Source organism: Anas acuta, chromosome 4, assembly GCF_963932015.1.
Source record: "Anas acuta chromosome 4, bAnaAcu1.1, whole genome shotgun sequence".
Classification (NCBI taxonomy): Eukaryota; Metazoa; Chordata; class Aves; order Anseriformes; family Anatidae; genus Anas; species Anas acuta.
Genome location: NC_088982.1, coordinates 8,045,176 through 8,055,705, shown reverse-complemented (window position 1 = coordinate 8,055,705; position 10,530 = coordinate 8,045,176). Strand labels below are relative to the sequence as shown.

The following is a 10,530-nucleotide window of genomic DNA, read 5'->3' as shown; positions in this document are numbered from 1 at the left end:
CAGCTTGGAGGCTGCTGATTGATGCCAGCTTCTCAGCTACGAAGCGTGCGCCATTCACATCCAAATATTTCATCACTCCTCTGCAGACAAGGGACGGGAGCTGAGGGAAACACTGAAGACCCTTGTGGCGGCATCTGCCTGTGCCCCGTTTGTGTAAAGTTTGCCAACAGCAGTCCTTGTGAGGACTCCAGAGCATTTCTTTGCTCTGGGGATAAGTTTGGAGATTCAGCTGGGAAAATTGATCTCCCTCCCCTCCCCCTGTGTGATGTCCCTTCAGACCCAGAGACCTCTTGAGTATTTTGCATGGTGTAAGGAGGAATTCTCCTCCAGTATGCTGGATATTTATTATTTTTTGTTATGTGTCTGATGGGAGAGCAGAGCTTGGTTTCTTTGCTTGGAGAAGGATGCTCTTCATGGCAGGAGCTCAGCCAAAGTGAGCGGCCAGATATTGCACACCAGCATAGAAGCATGAGACTGGAAAAATAAATCTGGTTGCTAAAAGGACATTGAAGTCAATTAAAATTAGACAAGGAAGACTACCACTTTGGGACCCTTAAGTGTGTATATATATATATATTTTTTTTTTTTAATTAATTTATTTTTTTTTCCTGAGGTCTCCATTTCTTGCCTCACTCTGGTTTTCTCAGGGTCTACTCTGCACAGGCAGCAGTTTGTTTTTTGAGAATGGGCATCCTGCCCTCTGAGAACCATTACTTCTCTCCAAATTACAGGGATGTAAGATTTAGTCCAGAGCCCAGGGCTAAACGCAGACTCTGGCATATAGGCAGACATCTGGGGGATGTTTTGGAGGCCTTGGGCTCTCCCAGGGTCATCACCACGTTAGAAAGTCCCTGAAGCACTCACAGGACATATGAACTGGGACCTTGGCCTTTGGCCAACAAAGCCAGGCACCCAAAGGGACCTATTTTTTAGGGAGAGGAGATAGGGAGATGTTACAGTAAAGGACCAAAATTCTCTTCTGACTCTATACCATAGACCATTCAAATATATTTCTGGCAACCCTTTCTAGGTATGCTTGCTTGAGCATGGGGTTTGAACAAGATGAGTTCCAGAGATCCCTTTCAACCCCAACCATGCTATGATTCTGTGATCTTCTTATTTCCAATGTGAGTGTCAGATCTCTCTCAGCTGAGCTACCACAGGTGCCCGTGCTGATGACAGGAAATAAGACTTTCAGGAGGTCCTATCATTCAGGACAAGGCTTCTCCACCGTGAAGATATGAGAAATTTGCAACCTAGAAGCAGCTGTGGGAGGGAGGGTGCTGGGCTGAAAAGAGGGGCTGGAGGAACTCTGCCTTTCTGGAGCAGTGCTGTGTGGCAGGGACCATGCCTGCTGCCCAAGGGGGATCAGTCTCTCTATCCTGGTGTTACCACCATGCTTCAATCCCAGGGAGATGCTCAGCTGTGGCTGACATGTGTGACTGAGTAAAGGTCACTCTCTTCCCTGATCCTACTGCTTGCAACACTTAAATCAGAGGAGCAATAACAAGCCTCTGTCTCTTAAGATAAAAGGGATATCAGCTTTCACCAGGCTTTTCTCCAATTGTCAGAAATCAGGTCAAGGGGCTGGGTTAAACAATTGCTGCCTGGCCTTTCCTTTAAGGTAAGTGCAACTTAATTCTCTTGCTTTGCACTGCACTGCCTTTTCTCAGGTTACTTTTTATGATGGGGAGGAGGACACAGAAGCTTCTTAGCCATACTGGCGGACACTGCATGCCTCACACTATTATTTTTAGTCCAAATTAGTACCCTGTCTGATTTTTAATGTCTCAGGTTAATGCTGGTAGAAAACAACATCCAGGTTTTGACAATTTGTGGGAGGTTTTTTAATTTGTGGGAGGGTTGCCATCCTTATGAAGACCAGTTGTCAGTTATTACTGTGGAGTGCTCTATGCAACTGTGAGGCTTGGAAGAACAAGGGCAAGTAAAGATTGGCTCACAGATTTCCATTGCACTTCAGTATTCACTCAGAGTCCTGTTAGCCAGGATGAAATGAGATCCAGATCTGAACCAACTCTTTTGGCTTCTGCAGCAATAGCAGGAAAGGAAAGACAGTCAGCCTCCTCTCAGCAGGCTTGAGCCCATCTCCTGAACATTTGATGTTTGGGGTGAGGGGAAACTGAGTCAAGTTATTCTCTCTCTCATTTGTAAAAAGCTAAAGTTGTCTGGAAATTAGATTCAGAAATGCAAGTGCTTCTTCAGCAAGCCTTCATCAGTTCAGGAGCCCAAAATAGTTATTAGCAGAGGATTCTCGTCCAGCCACAGGTGAATCACCCACTGGGATGATCAGGCCTGTAGCAGTTATGGAAAAAACAAGCCCCAAATATATTACTGTTCCCCACTACCCTGGCAAGATCAGCTCTTGAGCTAGGTGTTTAAGACGTTTTGGAGCTGGGGTGTAAGGCTCAGTCACTGCATCTGTGAGAGGTGTGAAACAGTACAAAGAGTCTGCAGGAAGCCACTGGTAAAGTGCAGTCTTCAGGAAACTCAGATTTGTTTTTGGATCAGATCTGTACCTGTCCATCTGGCAAGACTGAAACTGATTCCAGCCTGGGGGATTATCCTAACCTCGCTCCAGTGGTTTTCAGTGTTGTTTTGATCTCAGGTTGGAGTGGAAGAAAATTAAGACGCAGAGAAGGGGAGGTGCTGCTGGAGGAAGAAATGAAATGTCATTCTTCCCACCGTGATGCCTAGCTAGCCCTGGATAAACAAAGCCCAAGATGTACATATTGAGATTACATTTGTCTTATCTGTGATCAGACATTGCTGGAAACAGAACTTGTGAAACAACAGTGCGAGAATAACAGTTTTCACTGGTAAGGAACAAGCTGTTCTTGGAGTGTAGAGGGAGTTTTGACAGCCTCATCAACAAAAAGAGCCTGTTATAAATGCTGCCTGATTCCCACCTCACACAGTCCAGACCCATGGCAGGACCTGGCTATAGCTCAGCAGGAGAGAAGTGCCTCCATGTGTTTCCAAACTCCACCAGATGCATCTTCAGGCATGTAAATATCTTTAGCAGCCTGCCTATGCCTCCCTCCATACCTCATTTTTGTATGTGATAAATAGTGTCCTACCTCAGGGCTGCTGAAGGAAGAAATGTGCTGAAGGCCAAAAGGCGCTCAGGTGCCTGGGGTGCTGAGAAAATCAGCAAGGAGGGCTGGATTTCTTTGTCGATCTTTTTAGGAGATGGGGCAGACTCATTCACTTGCCTTGATCTGTGCCCAGTGGCAAGGAGCTGCATGTGGGGTCCCAAACAGCGAGCCCAAGGAACCCACAGCAGCACCAGGACCTCACGCATACAGTGGGGGAAACCCACAAGGCTGGGGAAGCATGGCAACAAGTGCTTTTCAACACCATTGTGCCGTGGTGGAGGAGCTGCCTCCTTGCCTGGATAAGCACCAGGACGAGCTCCAGGCTCCCTTCTCCCACTTCTGCCTTGTGGCGGGGAGCACAGGCTGCATTTTCCCCCATTGGTCTGAAGGTAGAGGTGCATAGAGCCCCTGCAGCATCATTTATTAATGTTACCAGCTCTATATTAACTTTACCTTGTCTGTGACCATTTCCTGGCTTGCTTTGAAGCACTCTGCTGTTTTCCTGGCTTGCATTAGCAGCAGCGTCACCAAAGCGTGGTGTTACAGCAGCACGAGCTGTCAGATGTGCCTGATTTGCTTTTCAGTGCAGCGCCAGACGGGCACGAGGCTGCGCACGAGCAGATCCTGTTGCAAGACTGGAGTCCTGGGACATGCACGCGTGTGTGCGCATAAGGGTTCATGCATTTGGAGAAAGAACGTTTCCCCTCCATCTGAGGCCAGCAGACTGAAATCCAAGCAAGCCTAAACTTCTTTACCATTGACGCCATAACAGCGTTTTGAGGTTTAGGAAAGGAGCGGAAAAAATGTGTTGCTGTAGTAAGGGGACTGTAATAAGATCTTAGCCTTGGAATACGGCGCTTTTCGGTGAGGCAGCGAGCTCTGCAGCGCTTCCGCCTCCTCGAGATTTGTGAGGAGAGATGTGCCCCAAAGAATGCTAGTCATCCCGAGCGGGGAGAAAACACAGCCGAGGGTGGACGGAAAGACATCCAGGAAAAACAGGAGAGCAAGGATATTCTGTTCTCCTTTCACCTCCCTTAGCTTGAGCAGAAGGGTGTTGCTGCAGCGGCTGCTGGTAGCGCGGTGCAGGAGCTCGCAGCAGCACTTAAAAGGAATCAAACTACAGCAAGCAGAGGAGAATAAAGTGCTTGTACCGCAGACAGCTGGTTGTCCTGACCTGCGCCCACTTGTTCCTGGCCTGTAGGGACCAGAGTTGTGTGGGGATGACGCCAGGAATGAGGCTGCCTCCCAGGGCTGAGCAGCTCCTGGATCCATTGCAACACAAGCCCAAGTCCAGCCATGGGGGCTGGTGACACAGCAGATGATGACACCACAAAAGTCATGGAGGCTCCAAATAGCTTCTCGTTCACTCCTCCATGTCTGGTCAGGGGAATATTTGTTCCAAAAGAGGTTTCTTTTGATTGCACTTCAGAGCACAAAGTCTGCAGCTGTCCTTAGTACTCAAGGAGAGCACTTAAAGGCAAGATAAGGTCTTCTCCCCATTTCCCATTCTTAAATAATCCTGGGTAGTCTGGGCTGTCACGTTCAGTGATGTCAAAGCTGACTTACCACACAGGTAGCTCAATGAGAAACATCAGTTCTATGCTTGATATAGATCAAAAATGGAAAGATCTAATGTTACAAATTATCATAGAAGGAATAGAGGGAAGAACAATATATTTTTTTCCCATGATAAATCCATAGTGTGCAAGCCTTTTTGCACAGTCTTGATCTCCCTGTCTCAGGAAAAAAATAGGAGAGAAGATACAGAGAGGGTGATAGGCATTGTCAAAGGTCTGGGCTACTCTGTATACAGAACAATTTCAGCAGGACTCTAATCAGAAAATGCAAAAATGGAGATAGTTTATGGAGTTGAAAGTGTGCTGGAGATGATGAGAGCTGAACAATTGTTCATCATCCACCCACCATGAGGGGACCACATGAAACTGGCTGGGGCATGTTGAAAGCAGACTGAGGTGGTGGTCCTGTGCTCAGTGAGTACCTGAGCTCTGGAGTTCCTTGTCAGGAGACACTGGGTGCTGAGGGGTTATGTGGGTTTTAAGTCCATTGGCCAGTATTTTCTTATAAAAGAGGAATTCATGAGGGCTGTTAAATGCCAGAAGATAAACACTGGATTCACAATGAGAAAGAAAGAAAAAGAAAGAAAGAAGGGTCTAGTCTTGTTAGGTGTAGGTAAAAAAAACTAGAAATAAGAAAATAGAAAGGAATGAGAAAATGGAAGGAATGTCCCGTGTTTCAGAAAAACGTGTCTGGGGAATGAAGTCAGGCTGGTGGGAAAAACCATTCCACATGGATATATACCTAAAGGTATACCGCAAGTATTGTCTGCTGAAGACGGTGTCTCCAGGTGTTTGCAGGGCAGCATCCTGGTGTCTAAAGAAAATGCTGTAGTAGTAATTCAGTGAATTCTTCAGAGGAGCTTGTGATGCTCTGACCGCATATGAACGTGTTGTCTAGGAGCAGGAGACTGGCAAGGAGACTGAGAAGGGTGCAAATTTTTGTTTAGCTCTAAACTGAAATTCTTCTGAGGTTTGTTCTTGAGATTATGTAACCATTTTTTCAGGGATTTGAGTCCAGCTATTCAGGCAGAATGGAGCATTATGAGCCAGAGCCTCCTCTGGCTTATCATCAGAGTGAAGCCAACACTCCAGGCACAGCGCAACTGGGACCACTGTGTTGTTACTTGGAAATCGGCCAGGTCTGCAGCTGAGACATTATCAAAATGCGCTGCCTGTGAGCAAGTATCAGCCTGAATCTACAAAGTTATAAAGAAAGATGAATCTTGAATCTGATCACAAAAACATACATTTCATTGGGGCTAATCAAAATGACGGGCTGAGACCTCAGCGCCTGGGATCTGCACTGTGTGGGTAGCTACCACAGGATGGATGTACAATAGACATGCAGTGAGATATGTATCAGCACAGCTCATCCCAGTGTGCCAAGCCAAGTTATTGATGGGAATTGCACTACTTGCTGATTGAAATCACTTTCTGTGATTGAAAATCCAGGAAAGGCTCAAGAGGCCAAATAGACACCAAGCAGAAGTTTACTCTTGCTGCATGTTAGCCTTCTAAAACTGATGCCTGGTCCTAGCTGCTTCCCTAGGAGCTTTCTACCTTCACAGGGGGGAAGGCATTTCCAGGGAATGACTGATTTCACCTATCTTTGACAGTTGCTTTAAGATGGAAATGCTAATCTGGATGCAGAGGCATCTGAGACAACAAGTTTAGACTCGAATCCCGCTTTCAGATGCCTAACATTAGATGAGATAAATTCCTTATGAGGGTTCTTGAATTTTAATTCTTTCTTCAAATCTATTGCTGACAGCTCAAATATTTCCCTGCAAGCTTTCCTTTCTCTACAGTTTAAGGGAAAAAGTTCACTCTTCTAACTTAGTGGAGACTTGAGCAGGTGAGGATTTGTACAGTAAATCCTTATTTGAATTTCAATTAAATTTCAAGTAAAGTAGCTAAAACCAGGCAGTAATAAAATGATGACAGACACTTTTTCACCAGTGATGGGGTATTGCACATTATAGAACTTATTTTTCGCAAGTTCTTATTTTTTGTTATTGTATTATTAAGTCTCTGTTCTTATGGGATATGAGGGATAACATTTAATGGAAATTCCATAGCATTCGCAGTAGCTAAATTGGAAAAAGAAGTCACTGTAACTCTGAGGGACTTGCAAACTGCTGGCCTGATCCTGCCACCCAGTGTGCATGATATTTTCTTGCTTGAATGAGCCCATTAATCTCAGTAGAGCTGCTTACATGCAGAAGCATTGCAAGTTCACATCAGCCTTCAGAACCATGGTATGCATTCGATGCATTCAGCTGCCAGTTCTGCAGAGGGGAATCAGGACTCATTTACTGATGGGGAATGTTTTTTTTCTTTTTTTTTTCTTTTTTTTTTTTCAGTACTGGATTTCACTATGTTTACTATGTTTCTTTTTATTTATTTATTTTTTCCAGAAATGCATGTTCTCACACATTCATCAGCTATGAGACTGGATATAAAAACAAACCAAGGGATAATTCTAATGGATAGTGAGATTTTTAATTAACATCTGGAAAGTATTTTAAACTATTTTTCATGACAGATATGCAACCTAGAGCAGAGAGTGTAGCAGAAAAAGCTGAATTTTATTCCCCTTCTCTAGGTTTAACAAGACATTTTTGTCTGTTGAAACAAGTGGATGAGAAAACGAATCCTCAGGCAATAGATCTCTACTCATCACCAACAGAACACGCTCATCTACCGTTAGATGTACAAAGTACCTGTATTTTGTTTATTGGCCCCTTGCAGAAACTGGTCATGCATGTCTGGAGTAAATCACTTGTAAATCAAACATAACAAACTAAAAAAGCAATCTATAGGGTTTCTTAAAATAATCTCTGGTGTATATGTGCAAATGTATAAACTTTGCAGCTCTTGCAGGGGTGTAGCTGAGGACAGAATGTTACCCTTTGAGTTTGGGTGGTTTTGTGAAACACATTTTAAAAAGCCCACAATATGCCTCCTAGAGTCATAAGTCAGCGGTTGGGTGACTGGTTTGAATTAAGACAACGAACAAAGACAAACGAAACATAATCCTGCACGTCTGTACATTCTGGAGGCTTTCCTCTTCATTTGGTGTCAGTACTGAACCAAAAGTATTTAGAGAGGCAATATTATTGAACACAACAAATAGGAAGCAAAGCATAATTTTTGTTAGGGGTAAGTCATCCCTTAGGCAGAAGCATTCCATCGGTCTTACTGCATTTCACTGCACTGAATTATGGTTAATTTGTGGTCGGAAAAAATAGAGGCACTGTGGTTACTGCAAATTATATACTGTGTTTCCAGTTTAAAGGGAAACAAAAGGCATGTGTTGTAAATATAAACTTTTTTTCTCTAATTTTAAAAACAAAAATCCATTTGGATGCTTAGTTCAGATTCTATTCAGCATCTATAGTAACTATGCTATTTCAGTGTTCATTTAGGAAATATTTCTCTAGTGGGAAAATTAAAATCAGTACGGTTGAATAACTGGCAAGTATGAGTTAACTGTATTCTGGTGTCTAGCTCTATACAATGGTGACAATATTTGCTCCCTGATGGTATAACCAGAAAAAGAACATTTTTGTGTTGAGCAATGACAATTATTAGCCATTAGAAGAAAATGCCAACACAAACGTTGGATTCTCCCATCATTTGGGATCTCTAACTCAGCACTGTAGCTTTTTCCAGAGGATATATGCCAAACATTAGAGCTTAAGGCAGGAATTGCTTGTTAAGACTTGTTTCTTAGGAGGTCAGGCTAAATGATCCAAATGGTGGTTTTAACCTTAAGAGTTTTGGCTTAGGGACTGCCATTTGGGACACGGTTTTTGTATTGTCGGGCCTTGACTATGGGAACCTCCTTAGCAGAGAGATGCAGTTTTGATGATGTCTGCTGTACATTTTGCTTTCAAAAACTTGCATTATTCTGAAAATCGCTGAGCCTTGAATATTGCCTACTGCTCATTTCAGAAAGAAAACCAGTTAGTCAGAAATGAAAGGTTCCCTTTTATCACTGATGCAATATTTCTGGAAAAGGAAAGCTCCATTCTGTAAGGCTGCTTGCCAGCTTAAGTAACATGCTGAGGACCTCCAAACCCAAAGGTTCATATTTCTGGGAATTAAACCAAGAAGAAATCTGGGTAGTCTGGTAGAGAGGAAGGCAGATGTGGACATAGATGTGATGGAAGGTTTTATACTGCAGGACTGAGAAGAATGCTTTATACAGCAACCTGCCTCTTCCTTCTTCCAAAAGTAACCTTGAAGCAGAAATTTTGGACATCATAAGCCTTTCCCCCACAACAGTGTTGTGCAATTTTGTGTAGCTTTTTTTTTTTTTTTTCCTCCCCCAGGGCTGCAATTAATGTATTGGTTTATTTGGGAGAATGTGCTCATGTTATATTGATAGGTCTGCAGTTAGGCATTAATGGCAGTGATTACTACTGGTTCAGCCAGGGCTAGAAACAATGGAAAAATCTCATGATAAACTCTCAAAACTTGGCTGCAATTTTGCAAGCACAAGTAGTTTTGGAAACTTTAGATAAGCTTCCAAAGGTTTAGATCCAGGTCCAAACAAAACGCAAGCATTAAAATTATGAGGCTTGTGCATCACTAACACATACTACCATATTTACTTCTATGAGGAAATACTAAACATTTTATGGATTTTTCATGCCCCAGTTGGTTCTCTACACTGGCTGGGATTGCTGTAGCCTGCCGTTGCAGCTATATAGACATCAATAAAGATGAATAAAGCTGGGCAGTCAGATTCTAATTTATGCTGATCGTTTGGATGGCTCAGGGCACTTCAGCACACATGCTTAGCCAGTGACCTTTCACACTTGCCTTCTAGATCAAAGCACTTTATTCGTCCACTTCCAAGAAAATCACAAAGACAAAATTCCCATTCAGCACGCCTTTATTAATCTACAAAGGGCCAAATCCTGACGCCTTTAATCTGCTCCTACTCGTCACCGCAATGATTTAAAGAGCAGAGCACTGCCTTCAGAGGGCTGGGCCCAAAATCAATATGGAGAAAAGCCAAACACTCTGTAGATATAAACGAAGACGGGACCGCCGTGTTCAGACAGGATCTCACAGTCTCCATACTCCCTTGCTTCCAAGCCCTTTGTCTGTGAATCTGATAAATCCTCAGCAAAAGTTAAATTTCCCTTGTGCATTTTTCGCTTTGCTGTTTTTTGCTGAATGCTCACTGTCTCCTGGCAGATGTTTGCTGTGCTGAGTCTTGCTTGCTATGGGGAACTCACTGGGTGGCCCTTGGAGAGATGCACCAGGATAGGCAGGTGCTCCATGCTTCACAGGATCTAGTTGCATAGCACCTAGTCTATATTTCTGATAATTTCTTCATAACTAAGTACACTCAGACAATTTCTACAAGTGTTCATGCAAAAGGATCTGTTCTGTAATCCGTCGGTGCAATCTGTTCGGGTCTCTTGAGGCTGTAACAGGCGAACTCCCCCAAAACTTGCTTCCAATTCACAACTGTGTCAATGAAAGGAGAATCAGGGCATCTGATACACACACATGAGAATAAAAAGCATCCCCAGGGACTGTGGATTGGTCACAACTTCAATTTTCCTCCTCCTGATTAATTTCCATACTTCTGAAAAGACAAACTTCTGTTCACTCCTTATGGTTTATGTTTGCTTGTGTTTGATACTATTTAAATGTGCTTTAAAAAATCAAGCAAGCTCCATTTCTTGGTGGTGCTGAGCTTCCTTTTCAGGCTATGTTCTCACCCTCAATCCTTGTTAAAAAAGCATGCACAATAGAGCTATATTTTTTATTTTAGATTTTTCATCAGTTTTAACAGCAGTTAACACATCTCTGTA

At 43.4% G+C, this 10,530-nt stretch overlaps 1 long non-coding RNA gene across 1 annotated transcript; it reads left to right on the top strand.

Annotated features, from left to right (window-relative positions):
• The first annotated feature begins 1,241 nt into the window (after positions 1-1,241).
• Positions 1,242-9,913, top strand: LOC137855508 (uncharacterized). The gene is made up of 2 exons (XR_011095774.1): positions 1,242-1,624; positions 5,698-9,913. It is a non-coding gene; the product is annotated as an uncharacterized lncRNA (long non-coding RNA).
• Positions 9,914-10,530: the final 617 nt, after the last annotated feature.